This window comes from Ursus arctos, unplaced genomic scaffold (assembly GCF_023065955.2).
Source record: "Ursus arctos isolate Adak ecotype North America unplaced genomic scaffold, UrsArc2.0 scaffold_2, whole genome shotgun sequence".
In the NCBI taxonomy this organism is placed as follows: Eukaryota; Metazoa; Chordata; class Mammalia; order Carnivora; family Ursidae; genus Ursus; species Ursus arctos.
The window spans coordinates 45,228,406-45,252,413 of record NW_026622874.1 but is presented as its reverse complement, the minus strand read 5'-3'; positions in this window follow the sequence as shown (position 1 = coordinate 45,252,413).

Sequence of the window (24,008 nt, the reverse complement as noted above, 5' to 3'; positions counted from 1 at the left end):
ATACAGGAGGATTTTACTAGCGTATCTTATAAAATGTCAAAATAAATAGTGTTACTTCTGCTCATCTAGAGCTTGTATTTATCACCTTCCCTTAGATCTTGTGGCTCCGATGCTAGCCTTCCCTCACAGTTCCACCCTGATGCCATGTAATGCTGGATTACTCACTTTACTCTCCTCATTTGCCACTGGCACCCAGATGGTCTTTAGTCAGGTCACATGGGTTATGGTAAAGGTATGAAACTTGACAAATTTTTTCTTTCATCTTTGAAATATTGAGAAGTCAATTCCACATATTACATAAGACCAGAAAGTAGTGATTCCTAAGTAAGTTGATAGTTGTACAGTCTGCTGTACCAGGATATGAGCATCCTAAGTTGTCAGGTACCAGGGAAAGAACCAGAATTGAAGAAATAGAGATATTGAGTTAAGTCATAAATAGACAAGATTATAATGATGGGCAGAGCAAGGTATATAAACTTTAATGTCTGTCCATAAGGTTAGACAACTGAGATGCATAGAAGAGTAACAGGACCAGGTGGGGTGACGATATGATTTTTTTTGCCCAAACCAGGACATTTTGAGAGTGAAAGGGGGATGCTGTTGATAAGTATGCCAGGATTATAGGCATAAATTAGGACATTGTGAGGCAAGCTGGTTCCGGATGAACATATGGTCACCATAAATTAGATGCCCAAGGAACTAGATGACAGCAAGAATCCATTTTACCTTAAACCAAAGGTCCTGGGGAATTTTTGAGTGAAGGGGGCAACAGAAACAAGGAAGCAAGGGTAGCCAGTTATATAAGCATTATTAAGCTAGCACAATGTGTAACCAGAGTTCTATCTCCCAGGAGAACTTTGTGAAATGGAGGACCACATATGTATCAGAAATAACCTATTAGGTGAGGGAACTGGATATTTACACACCAATTCTTGAGTCACTGAGGGCGGCTCCTGGGAGTGAACTCTTCTGTGTCATAGAGGTTCTGAGAGAAAGCTTGCTGGCACAGGCAGCTAGAAGTCAAGGGGAGGGTGATAGGTGCAAGGGCTGCGAACATCAGCTACATATTTCATGCTCTAAAATTAAGTGCCCATGGAGGCTAGTTTTAGTTTGGGAAAGATATTCTAGGTAAAATGATAGCTTCTAATCATTTCTGATTGATCCGTACTTGTGGGAGGAAATTGTGCTAAGTGGTTCTTCTGTATTATTGCTCCAGAAATCAGTCCCAGTTTGAGGAGAGTTTCAAGTAGATGGGTAAACATTTGAAAATATTTCAAAGGAGCTCTAAGCTCACATTTCCTAATTTTGTCACTAAATGTGAGGCAGTTTTCTTGGGTGATTCTTTAGAGTTTTGAAAGTAGTTGTATATTTTTATTACTTAGAACCAATGGCTAGGGATTGTATTGGAAGAAAACATGCCAGCTGTCTTAAAGTTCTCATACTCTGAGAGGTTGTTTGGGAAGCTATTCTACAACATACCCAAACTGATAATTTGAGACTGTTCTGGTGGTGATATGTATATGCATACACATATGTTCAAACCCATCAAACTGTATCCATTAAATATGTGTGTTTTTTGTGTAGGCTTGCTTTGTAGATCTTGCAGGTTTGGTTCAAGACAACCACAGTAAAGTGGATACTGCAATAAAGTGAGGCAAATTTTTTGGTTTCCCAGCGCATATAAGTTGTATTTATGCTATTAATCTATATTGTGTGCAATAGCATTATATCTAAAAAATGTACATACCTAAATTAAAAAATTCTCTATTACTAAAATACTCTATTAGTAAAAAATTCTCTATTACTATTCTCTATGCTAAACCTCATCTGAGCTTTCAGTGAGTTGTTATCTTTTTGCTGGTGGGAAGGTCTTGCCTCAGTGTTGATGGCGGCTGACTAATCACGGTGGTGGGTGGTTGCTGAAGGTTGGGGTGGCTATGGCAATTTCTTAAAATAAGACAAAACTGAAGTTTGCCACATGAAGTAACTCTTGCTTTCATGAACAATTCTCTCAGTAGCATGAAATGATGGTGGATAGTGCTTTACCCACAGGAGAACTTCTTTGAATACAGGAATCCTCTTACACCCTGCTGTATTTTATCAACTAAGTTGATGTAATCTTCTAAACCCTTTGTTGTCATTTCAAGATCTTCACAGCATCTTCACCAGGAGTAGAGTCCATCTTAAAAAAAAAACTTTCTTTGCTCATGCATAAGAAGCAACTCCTCATCTGTAAAAGTTGGATCATGGACGGCAGCAATTTAGTCACATCTTCAGGCTCTACTTCTAATTCCAGTTCTCTTGCTATTTCTACCACATCTGCAGTGACTTTTCTCCACTGAATTCTTGAAACCCTCAAAGTTATTCATGAGTGTTAGAATCAGCTTCTTCCAAACTCCTGTTTTGGCCTCTTCCTTTGAATCATGAGTGTTCTTAAGGGTATCTAAAATGGTCAATCCTTTCCAGAAGGTTTTCAATGTACTTTTCTTAGATACATCAGAGGATCCATAGATCCAATCTATGGCAGGTATCACTTCACAAAATGTATTTAATAAGATTTGTAGGTTGAAATTACTCTTTGATCCATGGGCTGCAGGATGGAAGTTGTGTTAGCAGGCACGAACACATGAATCTTGTCCATTTCCATCAGAGCTCTTGGGTGACCAGGTGCATTGTCAACAAAAAATATTTTGAAGGAAATCTTTTTTCCTTAGTAGTAGGTCTCAACAGTGGGCTTAAAATATTCAGTTAACCATGGTGTTAAACAGATGTGCTGTCATCTAGGCTTTGTCACTCCACTTAAAGAGTACAGGCAGAGTAGTTTCAGCATAATTCTTCAGGGCCTTCAGATTTTCAGAATGGTAAATGAGCATTGACTTCAACTCAGAGTCACCAGCTGCATGAGCCCCTAACAAGAGAGCCAGCCTGTCCTTTGAAGCTGTGAAGCCAGGCATTGACTTTTCCTGTCCAGCTAGAAAAGTCCTAGATGGCATCTTCTTCTACTAGAAGACTGTTTGGTCTACATTGAAAATCTCCTCAGTGTAACCACCTTCATTAATTGATCTGAGCTAGATCTTCTGGGTAACTTGCTGCAGCCTCTATGCTAGCACTTACTGCTTTGCCTTGCACTGCTGTGTGACAGAGATAGCTGCTTGAATCTCATGACCCAACATCTGCTAGTTTCAGACTTGTTTTCTGCAGCTTCCTCATTTCCACGTGTAGAGAATTAAAGAGAGTTCATGGTTTGCTCTGGATTAGGCTTTGGCTTAAGGGAGTGTTGTGGCTGGCTTGATCTTCTTTCCAGACCACTAAAAGTTTCTCCATATCAGCAATGGGTGTTGCACTTTCTTATTTGTGTGTTCACTGGAGTAGCACGTCTAATTTCCTTCAAGAACTTTTCCTTTGCGTTCCCAGCTTGGCTAGCTATTTGGCACAAGAAGCCTAGCTTTCAGCCCGTCTTGGCTCTTGACCTGCCTTCTTCACTAAGTTGAAGCATTTCTAGCTTATAATTTAAGGTGAGAGATGTGTGACTCTTCCTTTCATTTGAACACTTGGGGGTTATTGTAGGGTTATTAATTGGCCTAATTTCAATATTGTTGTGTCCCAGTGAACAGGGCCTAGGAGAAGTAGAAACACCGGGGAATGGCCTGTGTGTGGAGCACTTAGAACAGATACAGCATGCATCAGTGAAGTTAGTCACTCTATGTGGGTGTGGTGTGTTGCCCCCCAAAACAATTACAATAGTAACACAAAGATTATTAATCACAGGTTATCCTAACAAACATCATCATAATAAAAAGTTTGAAATGTTGAGAATGACGAAAATGAGACACAAAATGAGCCAAGTGTTGTTGGAAAAATGATGCTGATAGGCTTGCTCAATGCAGGGTTGCCACAAACCTTCAATTTGCAAAAATGCAAATCTGAAATGTAAAGCAAAGCATAATAAAACAAAGTATGCTTATCTTTCAGTTACACTTCAGTGAAGATTTAGACAAATGAAAATAATTTGGCTATTGTCTTTACTATAGAAAAAGATTTTGAGCAGAATTTTTTAGATGGCCATCTCTAAGATAGTGATATTTAATGTTATAATTTTCTAGACTCTTTTTTCCCCCAGTACAGTTGTTAAAGTTAGAAGTTATTGTGTTCTTATGTTTGCTGGCTTTCTTTTTAAAAATCTCTCTTTAGTGCCAGGAGCGTGGCAGCTTGGGTATTAGAAGAGTGTAGGACAGCTTTGGTCAGGGAGACCTGGCGTCAGGGACCTAGACTGGACTCAGTACAGTGAGAATATGAATTAGGGGCAGACCTTGTTGCTGGAACTCAGAATCCAGATTTTCCAGTAGAGCCTGATATTTAAAGAATATGGAGAAGGTAATATAGAATTTGCAACTTTACAGATAAAAGTACCAGTTATAGCAAAGGTAGACCAGCTAATATGTGGAGATCCAGAATTGTAGTTGAGAGTATATAGGACTCCAGCTCAGCTAGGATTCAGTTTGTCTCTTGGCTGGGTCACAGAGTTGAGAAGAAATGGTAAAAGCAACTCACGGTCTGGTTGTGAAGAAAGCTATTTGGAACTTGGAACAAGATAGCATGACAGGAAGCCATTCTTGAAACTGGTTTTGGGCTCAGTAATTCGGCAAAGGCTTAAGACCAGGACTGGGGCTCTTGGAAACGTCAGGAAAAAGCAGCAAGATGCGTTGATGTTGAGTCATCTGAGACCTCTTAGTATCTTGAGCCTCAGGGTAGGGCTGAGTCTGCCTTTGTGGATTAAATGTTCCAGCTGAGTGTAGAAGAGAAATATAACAGCAGGGAGCCAGACACATCCGTATATTTAGTTTCAGAATAATCGCTTAAGACAGTGTTTCCCAAGGATGTTTCATGGATCACTATTCTTAAGAGATTCATTTCCTGCAACCAGACTGGGAAATGCTACTTTTCTTTCCCCTTCATGAAGAAACACACTGCACATTAACATGTTAACACTGATAATTCTGTTGTAAAGAAAGATTTTTCCATCTGGCACTCATGGCCATCCCATGGAACCAGACCACCATAACACACATTTGACAGTGGTGGGATTAGAGAACTCTCTTTGCAGCAGTAGGAACTGAAGGCTTGAAGGAACTTGGTGAAACTTTGTGAAATTAAACTCCTTCAATTGCATCTTGAAGAAAGAGATTTGGTAAGAGTTTAATGAGGAAAACAGAATTTGGTTCAAAATAGCTTTTGAGTATATTGTTCCACTAAAGATAAAGGCTGTGGAGAGGGAAAGGATCTAGGGCATCCTTGCTTTATTCCTTCGTTAACAGAACTCAGGAAATATGGGGTGCCTGGGTGGCGCAGTCGTTAAGCGTCTGCCTTCGGCTCAGGGCATGGTCCTGGCGCATTCTGGGATCGAGCCCCGCATCAAGCTCCTCCACTGGGAGCCTGCTTCTTCCTCTCTCACTCCACCTGCTTGTGTTCCTTCTCTCACTGGCTGTCTCTCTCTGTCAAATAAATAAATAAAAAATCTTTAAAAAAAAAACAACAAAACTCAGGAAACAGAAGACACCAGGTTGATGGCATTGGTGTGGCTGTGACTAGGGGTGACATGAGCAGGAGTGGAAGAGGGCAGGTGTTCGAGGTGCTTTCATTTCTGCATTTCACTTCTATTCCTATGAAGAACCAGTCTTAGGATGTACTGGGCTGAACACCAGAAGGAAACAGTAACCAGAATGGAGCCTGTGTTGCAGGTTGAGGGTTGGGGGCAGTTCGAGGCTCTGATCAGAAAGCATTCTCTATTAGTGGTGTTTATAAGAAAATTAAGCCTTTAAAATTGGATATTACATATTGAACTAATGGGTCTCTAGCAATAGCCCAATGTTTAATTTTTATAGGCTGTTACTATTAAAATACTGTGATCAGTATTTCCTCAAAACATACAAGTAAAAGAAATGTTTGATTCATGGGACCAGTGGTGTACCGTGTGGAACATAAACTTTTTATTTTGACTGAAGATTTATTCTGCTTCAGTTTATCTTGCATAAACAAGATGAAGATATGCACCTTCAGAATCTTATAGTTGATCACGAAGCACCAGAGATGCAGATATCATGGGGTCCTGTACCTCTACATTAACTCGATAGTTATATTTGCAACACCTCCATCTCTGTTTATTCACAAGCTGAATGATTATATTAAAATTTGGCTAGGGGAAAACTCTTTATATTCCATAAAAATGATTTTGCCTTATATTTATGTATCTTTTTTTGTCGAATCTTCACTATATTACTTATATCTTGCCCTGATTTTTAATAAAATCATTTGTAAGTATACATGTGGACTCTCTCTCTCTCTCTATATATATATATGAGATCAGATAGAGGTTAAGGTATGTACATATATACTTAAACTTTACCAGGTAATTTATAGATTTTATAATGTTAACTAGAAAAGAAGCATCTGATTCACCTAGTTGGAGGCTGCTATTATTATTATTATTATTATTATTATTATTAATTTTGATGAAGAGCACTGCATTTGTGTGCATTTTTAAAATTAGACATTAAATGAAACCCAGTTAGAAGCCACTCCTTTATGCAGTATGGTTTCAGAAATCTTCATGGGAGAAAATATTTGACTTTTGTGCTAACATCTGAGCTATAATTCAAGGAAATTGTTCCATAACTCAGAAGTCATCTCTGCTTTAAATAGACTTTCAAAATACCTACTAAAATGAGTATCTCTAAAATCTCAGGAGTAAATGCTTCCAAGGTTTTCAGCATTCATAATGTCTTTTATATGCTCCCATTCTTTATGTCCTTTCATTGTTCATTGTAAACAGACAAACTAGACCACTCTACTATTACAGAACATAATAAAGGTATTTTGGAACCATAAAATATCTTTAAGAATTTTAAGGTTTTCAGCAAATATTAATTAAGTGTACCTCCTACCAGCCCTGTAGTCCCAGTAAGTATATCATAATACCTACTTTGTGGGGAATGAAATTGAATAAACAACTTTAAGAAAACAGATCCAGTACATAGCTTCTTTGGCTGTACAGATTTTCATAAATACAGTTGTACTTATTTACCACACTGAATTTCAAGTCTGTTACTTTTTGCATAAATTAAAATGCTTTTATAACTTCCGTTAAAAATTTACATTTTTATTAAAAAATGTGGTGGAGCCCATATTATACATAAAGCAATATACTTGGTAATGTAGAAATTATAAAGCTATTGGTCAGTTTCTACTTTCAGACAGTTTAGTCTGAGGATGGAAGTGGTTGTGGCCAACGTTGAGAAGTAAAACACAAGACAGAAGAGGGATTGCTATGGGGTAGAAAATGTATTCACCAGGTAGTCAAACTACCAGAAGAAATGCAGTCGTCCCTTGAACAACATAGGTTTGAACTGAGTGTGTCCACTTACACAGATTTTTTTTTTGTTTGATAAATACGTTACTGTACTGTATGTTTTCTCTTAGGATTTTCTTAACATTCTCTTTTCTCTAGTTAATTCTAAGAATACAATGTATAATACATACATCCTACAAAGTATATGTTAATACTCTTAGCAGTATGGCTTCTGGTCAACAGAGAGCAATTAGAAAAAGATTGGGGGGAGTCACAAGTTGTACATGAATTTTCAACAGCACATGGAGAGAGGTCTGGCATCCCTAACCCCTGAGTTGTTCAAAGGTCAAGTGTACTTCTTAAGAAGTTGGGCAGATGGGGAGGTTTGGATGTTAGATGCGACAGTCTTTGAAGGTTTAAATGTGATCAGCACAGTGTGGGGAAAGAGGGAGAGTTGGGGGATATAGCAGGGATGGTTTTAAAGAACAAAGAGCTAGATAGAGAGCAAAAAAGGTGCTAGTGATGAGGGAGGAGAAGGGAGAGAGGGATATCAACTGATGTAATGTAAATCTCTGGAGAGAGGATTTTAGAATTTTCTCGTTTGTGTTGTGCTACATAATTTCCTGATCATTTCTACTTCAAGGAAGATCACTTCTCTCACCTTTTGTTATTGTTGTGTTAGAGGGGGGTCTCTTGAGTTTTTTGGCCAGAACACCATTCCTACTGAGATATGCTTTCCAAGAGTTCAAGTGATGAGCATTTTATGAATTTGTTAATGAAGAAAGCCAAGGAAGCTTGCTTATGATGCTTCAGACTGGAAATTAGATTCTTCTCCAGCCTCTAAAGCCTCCCCAAATTTTAAGAAATGGTGGGACTTCTGAAATGGGAGTGGAAGAGGGTGAAAGTCATACTTGAGTAGTTCAGGGTTTTTTGTTTTGTTTTGTTGTTGTTGTTGTTGCTCATATTCCCCTTGGAAAGGTTTATGTGTTGTTCCATTGTTAAGCAAACATTAGAACACCTGATAGAAGTCTTATTCTGTAGGAAATGAGATGGACTTGTGGAGAGTATAACATAAGCAGAATAGGAGGGGGGAAAAAGAGTTTCAGTTAGAATACCCCACTGGAATGTAAGAGAGGAAGGAAGTCTCAGAGTTGGAAAAATGCCAGAAATTTAGTGAGAGTCTCCAGTGTCCGTCACTATAATTTTGTGACCACAAAGACACAGAGAGCTTTCATTATGTGCCAGAATGCCTGATGATTCAAGAAATCTTCTAGAACAACAGAGTTATTGAGAATTTGGTGAGGGATAAGTGTGGGATTGAGAATGCCAAAGTGAGAGCAGTGTGACAGGCACAGTAATGGCTGGCAAGATAGTCATGTTTCTTCTCCCCTACTTGAGGATTACAGGGATTCAGCTTTGAGTTTGGGTTGTGTCATTGCCTATTGATTGGATATAGGAAATGAGACAGAAAGAAAGGGAGAGAACCCAAAGAGAACTCTGATATTTTTTGGAGCATTACAAACAAGGATAGTAGTGTCACTCTTGAGCAAGCATGGAAGAGAGGCATAGGAACACTTCTGCTGAGGAATTACGATTTTGATATTGAATAGATTGCTTTTGAAATTCTGGCTGACTTTCAAGGGAGATCTTTCCAGCAAGTAGAATTTGGAAATCAATGAAAGAGTTCAAGCTAGAAATCTTGTAAATGAGATACTTGGAGCTAGCTATCAGGTAAGACCAACAAGGGATGATGGGAAGATATAAGTGGAGGAAAGCTGTCTCAAGACCCTTGGGAGGAGCTGCCTTGTGGAGGTGGGCAGAGAAAGAGCTGCCACTGAAAAGAGTGATGTTTAGAGATGAGAGGAAAGTGTGGTCAGTGTCCAATAAAGAACAGAATATTGAGGAATATGGGACGGTCAAGTGTTACGTATACTTTCTCCCCAAGCAAAGTTATTCGAAGGAAGCCTATCTTGTTCCTGCATCCAGCTCGAAGTCAAGAATCTTTGGGAGATGTGGTCTGTTCCTTCAGCTTTAGATGTCACTCCTTGTCATCTGGCCATCTGTGAACTCACAACCAAGTTGTCTCCTCCCTCATCCTCATCCAGTGGTGGGGCACGGACAGGATAACCATACTGAGAACTCCCAGTTAGAAGGAAAAGAATGAGAGACCCATAGCATTAATTTCCATTGTGATGATGAAAATTCTGCCAGGCAGGCATTAGGAGATTCCTCTCTCCTGGCTGAGGGGGAGAATCCAATCAGATCATGATTCTGCTTTTTTAAAGTTCAAAAGTTTAGGGAGGAGAAGATATATTTATGGATGATGTGATTGTGTTAGAAAGTTTGAAAGAATCTGCAAAGAAGTACAATTAATAGATTTAGTAAAATTGCTAGAAATGATATTAATGTACATAAAATTTCCATATACCAGCAGAAAACAACTACAAGTGGAAAGGTTTTAAAAAAATCATATCCAATAATAAATACCTAGACATAAAACTAATGAAAACAAACCTGCAAAATGTTCATGAGAGAAATTAAAAAGACTTAAGCTAATGGAGGGAAATGCTGTGTTTCTGGAAGACTACTGTGAATTTGTCAATCCTCCACAAGTTGATGTATAGATTTAATGCAATTGTAATAAAAATCCCTGCAAGATTTGTGTGTTTGTGTGCATGCGTGTGTATAAACACTGGCAAGCTTATTTTATAATTTTATGAAAATTCAGAGTACAAGAAAAGGCAGTCTTTAAAAGAGGAATAAAGCCGTAGTATTGACACTACCAAGCATCGAGTCATTATAAAAGCTGTAGTAATTAGGATAATGCAGTTTTATAAAGATAAATCAATGAAATGGAGTAGAAAGTCTGAAAATAGACACCCAGGTACATGGGCTTGATTTATGAAAAAAGTGGCATTGATGTGTGGTGAAGGAAAGGATAGTGTTTTCAACATCTAATATCTATCCTTATGAAACTATTTTAACCATGAAAACTAGTTATGGATAAATTGTAGATCTATAGGTAAAATAATAAAGCTATAAAAGGAAGACATCAGAGCATCTTCAATGACCTTGCCATTGGAAAGGATTTCTTAAACAGGAGGAAAAAAAAAAAACTTACACAGAAAAAGTAAAAAATGGGACTATGTTAAAATTTAAAATTTTAGCAAAGGACAGTTTTAGGGAAGTGGGGGATAAAAACAGTCGGAGAAGATATTTTTAATACATATAACCAACAAAGGATCCTTATCCAGAATATATAAAATTCTCCTAGAAATGCATAAGAAAATGTTGTAAACTCAATAGAAACAGGGTCAGAACTTTTCAGCACTTTACCAAAAGAGGATAACCAAATGGCCAGTAAACCTATGAAAAGGCACACAACTTCATTAGTCTTTAGGAAAGTGCAGCTTAAAATTACAATGATATATAATACTGCACATTCAACAGAAAAATGATATAATACTATACATTCAACAGAAAAAAGAATCAAGTGTTAGCAAAGATGTGGGAAAAATACTCGTATGCTTTTGTAAATTGCTGTAATCATTGGAAAACTGGCACCCCTCACAGCTGAGCATTTGTGTGCATCATGACCCAGCAGTTTTCCTTAGAAGTGTATACTAAATGACCTAGGATTATGTTTATAATAGCACTCTTGAAACTGGAAATGACCCAAATGCCCGTTAAGAGTGAAATGGATAAATTGTTTTTGATGTATTCATACAGTGACGTCTTTGAGAGTACTGAGAATGAACGACTATTGCCTCACAGAACAACATTAATGTGTCTCAGAAATGTAATATGGAGGGAAAGAAGCCAGGTTTAAAAAAAAGTAAACAGTATGTACATTTTAATTAAAAACAAAAGTGGGGGTGCCTAGGTGGCTCAGTCAGTTAAGCATCTGACTCTTCATTTTGGCTCAGGTTATGATCTCAGAGTTGTGAGGTCGAGCCCTGCATTGGGCTCTGCGTGCTGGGCATGGAACCTGCTTAAGAGAATCTTAAACTAGGCCTGATTAATGGTGTTGGACTTGGGATACTAGTTACTCTTGAGAGAAAGCAGGACTGAGAAGGAATATGGGAGCTGGAGGGGTCAGAGTGCAGGGCCTGATTCTGCTGGGTTGCTATTTTGTCTGTTTGACCTGTGTTCTGGTTGCTTTGTTGAGTTTGAATTGTGACCATCCATTGATGTCTCTACTTATGGGTAACTTTCTCTATGTTTTGCTTCAACAGAAAATTACTGTGTGATTCCCCACAAGGTAAATATAGGAGATGGAGAAAACTGCACACAAGAAAAAAAAAATCAACCTTGGTTACCTTTTTAGAATAGTAGTAGGGAACATGAATTCACATCCATGCATTCACTGCATACTAAAACCAAAATGAATAAATGTGATTTTTTTTTTCTCTCCAACGCTACGGAATGTCAGTAACATTTATATGCAAATATCTGGACAATATGAAGATCCAGCAAGTAGGTGGCCATCCACAAGTCAGAAAGAGTGCTTTTACCACATCAGCCATTAGTGGCACCTTGATTTCAGACTTTCAGGCTCCAGAGCTGTGAGAAATAAATTCTATGTTTAAGCCACCCAGTCTATAGGATTGTGTTATGGCAGCCTGAGCTGAGTAGGTCACGTTCTACTAAAAGATTTAATGGAGACACTAGTTGATAAATTGGTTAGATAGAGTAGATTAAAATGTGAATCAAAATTTCCTGTGGGCAATGAGTGGAGTTAATTGAAAAATGTGCCTCAAATTTCAAAACTGTAAGTGGCAGCATGGACTCCGTTCAGTAGCCCTTTGTAGACAGTTGTGTCCCTCGTTAGATGCTGCCAAGTTTCCGTAAAGCCATAATTACTAATGTTACTTAAAATAATCCTGTGATGATATTGGTGTATAATTTATTTATTCAGCTTCAGGACTTGTGTGATTCCTGGGTTTATGCCTGGAAACTGGGCTGTCCCCGGTGTAGTGAAGGAGGTACTTGTGGGAATTCATTGGGTGGGGGTATCGCTAAGTGCCCTCTGTGCTTGAGTTCAGACTGCATCAGGAAGGATTGCCAAGTTCTATATCATTGTGTCTCCTTGAGGCCATTTGTGCTTTCCAGAGCCTTGGGAGACTCCGTGCACAAGGTTCCTTCCTCAGATCAGACAAAACTGGCTTGGCAAATAATGAAAAGGATTAGTTTACTTCTTTAATAAAACTCTAGGAGTGGTGAACAAGTTCTTTAAAAGAGCTGTTCCTTAATAGATGCATTAGGTATTGTTGCTCTTGTGGAAATGTTCGGCGGAAACGTAACCATGAATTGCTCCCTAGAGATGCAAATTGCCTGGGGTGTTCAATTGCCAATTGGGTTTTTGAAGCTGTTTGCAGCTGCAAGGGAGCATTAAGACACCGAATAAATCTGATCATCTCTGCTTCCCCTGAGCATTGACCAGGATGCTGTGGTACCAACGTGTCTCCTGGGGAGCAGATAATGCAGTGTATGTCTGCAGACCTATTTTTGTCTGCTGACCCCCAGCACTCTCCGCTCTACTATTATTTTACTAGAAGGGTTGGGAATCAGCCATCTTGACTTTCTTAACATTTAGGGGTTGGGTTGAGCTTATTAGTCTTTCATTCTACTTTTCACTGAAGAGAAGAAACCAAACGTTCTCAGGAGAAAATATTGTGTTGGAAGCCAGTAATATCTGACAATGGTTGGACACTGACTATGTGCATCAGGCACTGTTTTAAATCTTACATCATTATCCTCTAAATCCTAAATTTTAGTTAGTATTTCATTTTTACAGATGAGAGGTTGAAATGGAGGGGTTAAGGTGCAAGCTGTATGGTACAGCTCATAAGTGGCAGAGCTGGGTTTTCTGTCCAGGAGATCTGTCTCCCCACGTGGTGCATGTCATGTGTGGTGCCTTTGGGTGGAGCCATGGCCCTCTGTTCCTCGTCCCCACAATTGCTGCAGAGCACAGACGATGACACCACAGGCACATTTGTACCTTTATGATGTACGTCAGGTTATACATATTCTGATAATCCAGAACAGTGTTTAGAATGAGGAATTCAGCATGTGGGGGTTTCCTTCTGTGGAAAAGGCCTAGATGGTTCTGGAATCCATGACTGTCATTTTAAATACCTCTTGAATCCCAGGCTTACACAAACCTCTAAACTCTATTTTTTTTGGGGGGGGGGGAATTGTTTGATAGTCAGTGAGAATTACTGTATACATTAACCTTCTTGCTTATGTTACCACTTGGGTTTCTAGCACATTGCAAAACAAAGTAGCACCCCATATTTGCCATCCTTTAAAGAAATGATTTTTTTCTCTAGTTGCTGAAATAACTTTTTCTTTTAAAAAAGAAACTAGTTAAACTTCCTTCTTAGTTACAGCTTTGCTATTAAGAAGCCATTGTTGTGTTAGTTATGGCTCCTGCTGAATCATTTTGATGTCTGTGCCTTGGTTAGCTCACAGACTTGACAGCCTCATTAGCTCTTGATGGTCTGCTCTCTCCAACGTGGGTCCCATCAGCTTCCTGTTGGGATTCAAATCACTTTTATCCCCGAAGCCCTGTCTAGTGTACACAGACCCTCCTGCAGAGCTCTATGATTTTCAGAAACTGCTTCCAGAGCCTGTGGGAGTGGCACACACAAGAGTTAACATGACAAACTGACCTTCGGTTGGGCTTTCTCTTCCTTATCTCTCTGCCTCCTTTATTCTTCCCTTCCTTCTTCCTTCCTCACTCTTTCTTAGTAAAGAGTATAGATACTTAAATGTTCATTTAGTCAGTAATAACTTAATATTTGCCACTTAGAGACAACATCACAACGGGAAGCCCTGCTGGTATTTTTTTCTCCATTATTCATTCACTCTTCCCCTCTCCCTCCTTCTTATAACAAAACCTTGGTGTTTTTCATGCATTTCTCCTTATACACACCCTTTAGAGGAAGTTTGCTTTATTTACCCTTGAGAGTGGTGGCTACTTCTGGGCTCAAGCCAATCATCATTGGCCGCATTTTCCTTGCTAGCAATTATTTAAAGCAATTGGGCAGTGAAACAGGAGGGGAAGTCTGCTCTAGAGTTCCTAGGGAAGCCTTCTGCAATGCTGAGAAGTGCCCATTCTTCTTTTGAGTGTTACTGTTCCTGGATGTTTGGGTTGGAATTGCTATGGTATGTTTGGTTTATGAAGGAAAGTAGCCTGAGGATCAAAACTAACCTACTAAAAAAAGGCAGAATGGGAGGATGAGTACCTGGTTTGATGACCTAATTGAGCCACTGAATTAACTAGTCATGGAGTCACCCTGCTTCTGGATTCTTTGTCGAAGTGATAAAATCCCTTTTTATTTATGCTCTTGCCTAGGGAAGAGGCTCTTCCCTAGGCTTTTGCTAGGGAAAGCCTTCTGGGTCAGTGTGGAACTCTGCTTCCGTATCTATATCTCCTTACAAATTTGTTGAGGAGATTAAATAACATAATAATAACAGTGTTTATTGAACCCTTTTATTCACAGAACTGTGATGCTTTGCATCTTTCAACTTTAATAGGCTTGCAAAAGCCTAGATATGTGTCTGGCATCTAGTTGATGAAGGAAAGCAGTTTTCTCTCCTTTCTTCCCTGCTCATTAATGTATTTGATACCACGGAGAGAATAAATGTGTAACATGCCCTTGTTTTCAAGAATTATTGTAGGCAGAAGGGAGCTAGTTTGGGGAGCTACTTTACAAGACATCACAGTATTATTAAGAAACATACAAGTAACTGATATAATGGACTAAGCTGATTTGAGGAGGGCTGGGAAATAAGATTGGGAAGTAGGGGACACAAGCTTGGAAGGTGTTGAAAACCGGACAGAGGAGGCAGGACTTGATATATTATAAACTAGGGGGCCATTGGAAGTTTTTGACTCAGGAAGTGACATGAAAAAAATACTACGGAAGATAAGTCAAAGTGAAAAGAAAGGCTAAAGTTACATAAATTGATTAGGAAGCTCTTTCAATATAATCTGGATAGAAAGTGATAAGGTCTGGATTATGTTTCACTCAAGTCTTATTAATTGAGGTTTCAAAAAGCAGAAAGCCTCAGTTAAGATGAATTTTGTGTTTTAGTGAAAGGACTTATTGATGTTCATAATAGATAAGAGAATTCAGAATACTTGAATGATTTCTGGTTCATAGGGATAGATGAATTTGTTCAGTCATGTTTTGAAATTTTTTAAATTTTAGAAAACAATCCTTATATATATTATATAATATATATTATATATAATATTAATATATATAAACTTAACCCATTTAGCCTTTGTAACAATTTTTACCTAGATTATTAAAACTGGAGTTTGTTCTTCCCTATTGTTGTGGCCAAATGGGGAGTAATTTCAATGTATTTAGAGATTAAGTAGTTTCTGTATTTACTAATTTAGAAAATCCAGTGGTAATGTAGAGTATTTTTGTGCTTTTTTTTAAGTAAATATTCCCCCCCCCCCCGGGTTTATTTAGTATATCTGGCCGTAAATATTCTTTTTTTTCCTCTATATTAGAAAAGAAAGCAGGCCCATATATTTTAGATGACATTTTTTCTGGTTAGTGGGAAAGTAGAATTGTGGAGAGAAAGTACCTAGAAAAAAAGCTATCTGTGTCAGATAACAACAGAGTGGTTTAAAAGAACAAGCCCTAGCAAATCATAGACTGAAACAACAGAAAAGAAACAAGAAAGAGATAATGACATGCCACAGAACAGAGGAGACAAAGACCAAGGCTGGGCAACTTCTTACAAGTACAGACATAAAACCTGGAATGAATACAAGGTCAAAAACAGAATTGTCACTTAGGACCTCAATTTCAGGAAACAAATCATATGTGGCCTAGACGTTGTCATGAAAGGTTATGTCTTGCCCTCTAATCAGATTTTTTATTGTATTTTTGATTGATTGTCTCGGAGGTACAAAACAACAGTAGGAAACCAGGCAAAATTACTGGCCACATATTTAAATATGAGTCTGACTCTAGCATTTCCAAACACTAGTAACCAGAAAATGAAGATTTGTAAAAACATCAGAGTCCCCCTTGCCATGTGCCACTGTAACCAGAATTTTAAAAATTATGCAGTAAAAAAAAAAAATCACATGTCAATAGAAAAATAGACATATCCTTTTTTTTCTTCCTTATGCTTTTAATAAGGAAATGTTAAATTATATCCAGCTCTTTTGATGCCCAGATTTTTAGAGCGAGCACTTCAAATTGCCAAGATGGATGTTGAGGATAGTAACAATTTCCATAACACTTTATTTTGGAACTGTCTTTTGTAATTCATTAACCCAAAGTCTAGGTGGCTTTGCATGACATTCACATTTTAAGCATTTTTTTAAAATAAAATATCTCATTGACCAACTACATTCTAATTCATCATGTAAATATTTATTATGAACTCTTTGCATTTTACATGTAAGATAGATATTGCCATGTCCTTTTGGAGTTTACAGGGAGGAGAGATCGTTGACTAGGCCACGAAGGCATTAGCTGGGTATAGATGGGTGGTGGGAGACATTGATGTTTAAGACAAAACACAAATGGCGCGTGGAAATTGTCAGGTGACAAGAGAGTCTCTGGGTGGATTAAACGGTATGTGTAGGAGAGACGAGAAAGCACAGGCTTTCCCAGAAGTATTAACCTCATTTGGGAAGAAGTTTGCAGAAGTATAAGTCTCATTTGGGAAGAAGTTTGCAGGTGAAGAAATAAATGGGTAAAGATGGAGGTGGATAAGTAAGAATTGCTCTTCTTTTACTTGGTAGAAAGATGGTAAACAAACTCCACCAATACAGATACTTAAGGATGTTTGACAAGAGGGGCCAGAAAAAGCCAGAGTGAATTCTTTCTTGTTTTTCATTAGACTAATTACTTGATTTCCTTTAGGCAGGTCTTGATTTCTGTTAATCCTTGGGCTCTTGAGACACAGCTTCTGCTCTACTCCAGTACCTACTTCCGTAGTATATTTCCTTTCCTAGCAAATTAAGAAGCCTCATGCCAAGACTCAATTTCCAATAGGAAATTTATTGTTCTCTAAGGAAAACACTTGGGGAAGAGAAGCATTATATTGAAAAGAATGGATATACTTTCTCATTTTGAAACATACTTATGAGCCTCAAGAGGCAAAGCAGAAATTCCCCAGAAGAGAACTACAGAATAGAGGAGGAATGAAGACCAGCTCTTTCTCTCCACAGGTAACCTCATTAATGTGCTATCTGTGGAATAGAGTGAAGGTTGACATTTTGTTTTAAATACTTTCCTTCCAAGGGGTTTCATTTCATTATATGGTTCATTTAGGGCTTCCCAGCTTCACTCAGGGAGATCCTTAAGGACGGTATATCTTCTGGAGTGAGTGAGTCAGTCTTCATCTCTATATAAATACAGATGCATCTGATGGGCTCTAGCGTTGAAAACATTTTCAGTCCTAGGATAGTGATTTGAGTTTGGCACGTACTTCATGCCAGATGGAATTTGGTAACTGGGAAGATAATGGTATTGTTCCCGAATCAACAGGAACAAACTTGGTTTGTAAGTCTGGTTTTAGGTACTTTATATGCTTGAAAAGACAAAATATACAGTATAGAGTTGAAAGTGTTAAAAGACCTCAATTTGATGTCTAGTTGTGTTGGTCATAAGCCACACAATCTCGGAAAAAGTGTATCTGAGTTTCAGATTCCTTAATTTTAAAGAAGTAATAATTTTAAAAATTTAATTGCTGCTTATTTTAGTACTTACTATGTGCTTGCTTCTGTTTTAAGTGCTTTATAAATATTAACTCATGGATTATATAACAAAGCTGTGAGATAGAGACTGTTAACTGCTCTGATGTTAAAAATACCACCATCAAAGGTTTAATGAGGATAGTTTGAGAAGTAAGTGTTTCTGCTCATCCTTCATTTATTGCTTAACCAAAAGTGTGCAACTGGTTGATGTGCGAGAGCTTACCAGGAGTGTGAGTTATTGCTTCCTGAGGTAGTTTGCTGATTGGTATCCTGGCCTGCTTCTTCCTCCTCGTGAGATAAGAAATAAATTTCTGGACTATACCGTGGCCTGAGAATCTAGCTTAGTTCTTTAATGAACAAGACTTTAAGGTTGGTAGGAAATGGCTTCACTTCTACACAGGATTCTGCAGGGAGAGATTAGTGTCATTCTGGACGGGATCATGGTAGCACATGGATGTGTTAGATCTGAGTTGTTGCCTGAATATGTGGCCAACATTCTCCCTTGATCTGGCAATTCCTTCTTTAGGTGGTTTACTAAAGTAGAATGCGTAATGAAAACAAATACGTAATTTAAGATAGCTCACATACAGATAAAATGTCAATTCCTGGAAATGGCTGTGAAAATCAAAAGCGAGGGTGTCTTTAGATTTATGCACTGAATTAGCCAGAATAGGCTCACCCCTGAGAAAAACAGCAATGAAAATTTCAGTGACACAACATAGTAATAACTCACTCTCACTTCCATAGTGGTCTGGCTTGGGCCTCTCAGGCAGCTCTTCTCCAACAGTGACTCAGAGACTCTGGTTCCTTCCATCTGTGGCTCTCTACTCTGCTAGGTCCTTGGAGGAAAGAGAGTGAAGGGCTGTATTTGGGAGCATTTTATAGGGCAAACCTACCAGTGGGTTACATCATTCAGCTTTTATGTCATTAGCCAGAACCCAGTCGCATGTCATTTAAGGGAGCCTGGGAAATGTAACCAAGCTGCACCAAGGAGGAAAAGAGAAATGGTTGGGGGGGGGGGGGGCGGCGATGACAACTAGTTAGTCTTGCCTAGGAAACTAAACTAAATAAGCAGGGAACCAAGGTTTGCTTAAATTTTCTGATAGAATGCATTTTTGTCCCTAATGATTTATTGGACGCTTCCCTCTGAGACAGTAGACATTATCCCTGATTCCATATAATTTGCAGAGTCCCCCACTATAGAAGGAATATATATTCTGTCTCCATTGAAATTGAGCTTGGCTGTGCTACTAGCTTTGGCCAATGAGATGTAAATTATACTACCTTCTGGCAGAAGCTTAAAGAACAAGTGTGTGTTTGGCTTTTCTTTCTCTGTACCATAAGAACAACTAGGTCTCAAACGTGGCCTGTCCTTCAGTCTGTGTTCTGGAATGAGAAGACCCGTGGAGCAGAGCCAAACAGCTGAGTAGAGTTGTCAGGAGCTGCGTCCCACAGCTTCTGTCATAGCAGGAGCAAGAGATCAGTGCTTGTTATTAAAAGCCATTGAGATTTAGGACTTGTTACATCAGCAAAGCTGACTAAAAAGTCTTCATCAAGCATATGTGTAATTCTGTTATAAGGAAGATCATAAAGTTAGTGCAGAGTTGATGAGTGAGATACAAAAACTGAAGTTCTTTACTACTTAGAGCTGACTCTCGTAACTGACAGTAATTTGTATTCTGTGATTTGAGGTGTTATGCATAAGGCCTTCCACTTAGTATCCACGCAATCAAGTAGTCACATTGTTTTCCTTCTGCTTTTTTATGTCTAACTGAAATGAAATTTCTAGCCATAAGATCACAAAGGAGTTAAAAATGAGCATGTTGCTTTTATGTCCAAATGGTCACTCAAAATAAATGTACATTATTGGGGAGAGTGAGAAGTTTTTGAGAGGGGAATGAGAAGAGACCGTTTTCCATTAATTAATAGCACGTACTAAAAACTGATGGAAAATGTGACACCTTGTGATACTGAAGGCAAAGATTTGAGCAAGTGGAACACAAAATAGTTCTATTTTAATAGACGATGAAGAGGGAACTAGTGAATCTAGAGCCGTGAGGACTGCTGGCAGGGAATAACACAGGGACAGTAGGTGAAGGACGGTAAGTCAAAAGATTATCTGGGGTGTCAAAGGAGTACTTTATCCATGCAACCCCCCATTTACTATTATTGACAGAGCTTAAAGGTAGTTGGAATGTATACAATGGTAAAACTTGCATGAGAGTTCAATAAATTTATTGGCTATTGGTTATATAAATGAAATCATTAGTAAAGGTATACACGAAATTTGTCACTGTTATTAAATTTACTTAAAATTGTAGGCTACTGTATGTAAAACATACAAATCGATGTTTTATGGGCACAGTGCTTATTAAAATGGATAGTGTAGCTACAAGTTTGGGTTTGGACTTAGATGGGCCGTGAGGTTTAGTTGAGCAGTAGGTCATCTTAAAGACAGCACTTTTGTTTTGAATGGGATACAGTATTGATGAGGGGTTGGCATTAGGTTGGACTCTTCGTGGTGTAAGAGGTAGGATCCTTCTAGTGGTTGCAAATAACAGAAGATTCAACTTGAACTGACTTAAACAGTAAAGGAAATTTGTTGGTCCGATTGCTGTAATCCCTGGAGCCAGGTCAGGTTTCAGGCATGGTTTAATATAAGGCTTTGGCTCAGGTTTTTCTGTGGTTATCTCAGCTCTGTCTTTTGTCATGTGTCTGCTTTAATCTTAGACTGATCTCCCTCATGCTTATGGTATGACTGCCAGCAGTAATCAGGGCTACATGCTTTTTCATGGACATTCAGGAGGAGCAAGGTGATTGTTCCCCATACTTAGTAACACAATTGTTGAATTTTCTGCAATTGTTCCAACCTGAACTTGTCTCTGTGTCCAGAGGAAACGGATCTTTTTCAATTGGCTTTGCTCATTTGTGAAGCAAACACTGTGATAAAATGAAAGAAATTGTATATTGTCCAAAGTACATGGCTGTTACACAGTGGGGAAAGGGTGTTCCTTAAACAAACAAACTTATGGGGCTTATGGGGCGCCTTGGGTGGTTCAGTCGGTTGGGCATCTGACTCTTGATTTTGGCTCAGGTCATGGTCTCAGGTCATGTGAGATCAGCCGTGCATTGGACTCTGTGCTCAGAGGGGAGTCAGCTTGACATTCTCTGTCCCTCTCCCTATGACTCTCTCCGCCTCCTTCCCTGCCTGTAAAATAAATAAATCGTAAAAACCAAACCAAACCAAACCAAACATTCTTCGGTAGAGGCGGGGCGGGGCGGGGTGGGAAGGGGCTGGGTGGGAGATGGGTCCTGGGCAGTCAACAGATGAATGTCCTGTGTGGTGACATGGACCCTGTTAACTGACTAAAACATTCAGGCTGAGTGCGGGAAGCAGAACATTTCACGGCTTTTGTGCCTCATTTATGTCACATACTAGTATGTGAACTTACATAAGTTTTGTGACTCCTCTTGAACCTCAGTTTTTCTATTTATAAAAAAAAAATTACCTGCATTTCCCTGACTCCTGGACTTCAGTGCTTTTTGGATGCACCACTGACGAATGAGTAGAACACAAAAATAGACACGGTATTAAGTGTGCTCAGCAATTGTAAGATGCATCTCCATTTCAGAAAATGCAAAATACCTTTTAACAAAGATGAATCTCAGATCTGGGGATGTACTCATGGTAATGCTTGACGTGGAGATTTGTTCTAGAAATTAGAGAATATGGCATTGATAGGCAAGAAAATATTTCATCATTATCTTGAGCTTGGTTAGTTATTTTGGTGGAAATTTATCTTGGTTTTAGTCTTAATTTTTTTTCAACCTAGACATAAGTCCTTGGGTTAACACTTCTGTGTTTTTAGTAAAATGAGCAACATGGATTAGATAATCTCTACTGTCTCTGGCCCTAATTTTTTTGTAGCTGTGAATGCTGGTACTGACCCACATTCCTAGAACTAATATGAAATTTAAGTAGCCTCTGAGATTTCAGGGGCAAATGGCTGAGTGATTGGGTGAGTGGCCTTTTCCTTCTAAATTATGCTCAGTGTTGGCCCACAGACCTGTGAAAGCCAAATCACCTCTGTTAGGTTTGCTGTATTGCTGGCATTAAGCCGCTCACCTTTTAACAAACCAATGTGGAAACCTTCCAGTGCATCTGCTGCTCTAATTTATACATTAGAGGATAGGGCTGACCGGAAAGGCCATGAAAATGACTAAATTTATTCCCATTTGTTCAATTACAGTGTCTCTCTCAGAAAAGTAGATTTGTTGTTGAAGATTTTGAGTATTCACCCTGTTTGCTGGAAGAGGCATATGTTGGTCATAAAACTCGCAAAATGAAAGTAGTTAACTCTTGGAAGACATCCGTAAATTATTGTCTGAACAGTTTTTCTAGAGAAATGGAAATTGAAAAAGCTGTGTATCAGAGACTATTCTGCTTTTCTGTTCATCATCAAACATGAAGTGGGGAGAGAGAAAACTTGTCTACTTATCCTAATCCTTTTCCTCAGCCCGTTCTGCTTGGGATGGATGATGGTCTTCCTGCTAACAGTGAGATCATGCACGCTCTTCATTTTCTTTCTTCCTTTTTCCTCTTTTTACTGAGCCCTGTTCTCCAACTACACTTGTAGGAAGTTAGGTATTTTGGGAAATGAAATTAATACTTTCAGGCCAGCGATCTCTGAGTCAGTGTAAACAAGCAGCATTTTATCAAGGATTATATATGATACAACTTTGTGAATGACCCACATGGCTTCTGGAGAGTTATTTGTTCTGGAAGGAAAGAGGAGAAGAAAATCTTTGCTTCGAATGACTATATCAGGCCCCTACTCTACATTTTCACATACATAAATGCATTTTATAAGAATACTATGAGATGTGTGGCATTGTCCCTGATTCTGTCTGAAGAAATGTAGTTTCTGGGCGCCTGGGTGGCTCAGTTGGTTAAGAGTCTGCCTTCGGTTTAGGTCATGATCCCAGGGTCCTGGGATGGAGTCCCGCATCAGGCTCCCTGAGCAGGGAGCCAGCTTCTCCCTCTCCCTCTGCCTCTCTCTGTCTGTCTGTCATGAATAAATAAATAAAATCTTTAAAAAAAATGTAGTTTCATATGGGATAATTAAATTCATGGCCAATAAGTCAAAACCCATAATTATAAATATGCATATTTGGCTACAAAGCTGATTATCTTTCTTGCTAATGCACTGTGATAATCTGGATTTTCATTTTATAAAATTCTTTGTTGATCATTATAACAACACTTACTGAATATTTACTGTGTCAAGCATTATGCTATTACTTTTACATGCATTATTTTATTTCTTATAACAAACCCTTCATATTACTATATTTTGGAGGTGGAGAAATCGGGCTGGCAAGGATTGTGTTTTCTATTTACCAGTGTCTCCACATTATAGCCGGGGTTTTTTTGTTTTTGTTTTTGCTTTTTAAACCTGAATGAAAATCAGGTCATGTCACTCTCCTGAGTAAAACGTTTCTGCGCGTTCCTCTTCCTACAGGGCATTGTGTGGCCCGACCTTGGTGACTCTCCAACGCCATCTGCCTCTCTTTTCCACTGTTGTCTGCACTGTAGGTATCCTTGTCTTAGCTGTAGCTCCCTCTGCCAAGGATGTTCTTCTCCTCACTACTTGAGTCACCATTTTACCAGGTTAACTCTTATTCATTCTTCAGTTCTCATAACTTTGGTTATAGTAATCTTCTAGATCCAACATATGGGATTAGGATCATCTGCTTTCATAGCATTATTCACATTATATAACTGTATATTTCTGTGATTTTTTTTTGAATATTGTAAGATCCATGAATACCAGGTGCTGTACTTGTTTTTATCATCATTCCTGGTGCCAGGTGTATTTTCTGTCACTTAGTAGACATGTTTGTTGAATGAATGAATGAGTA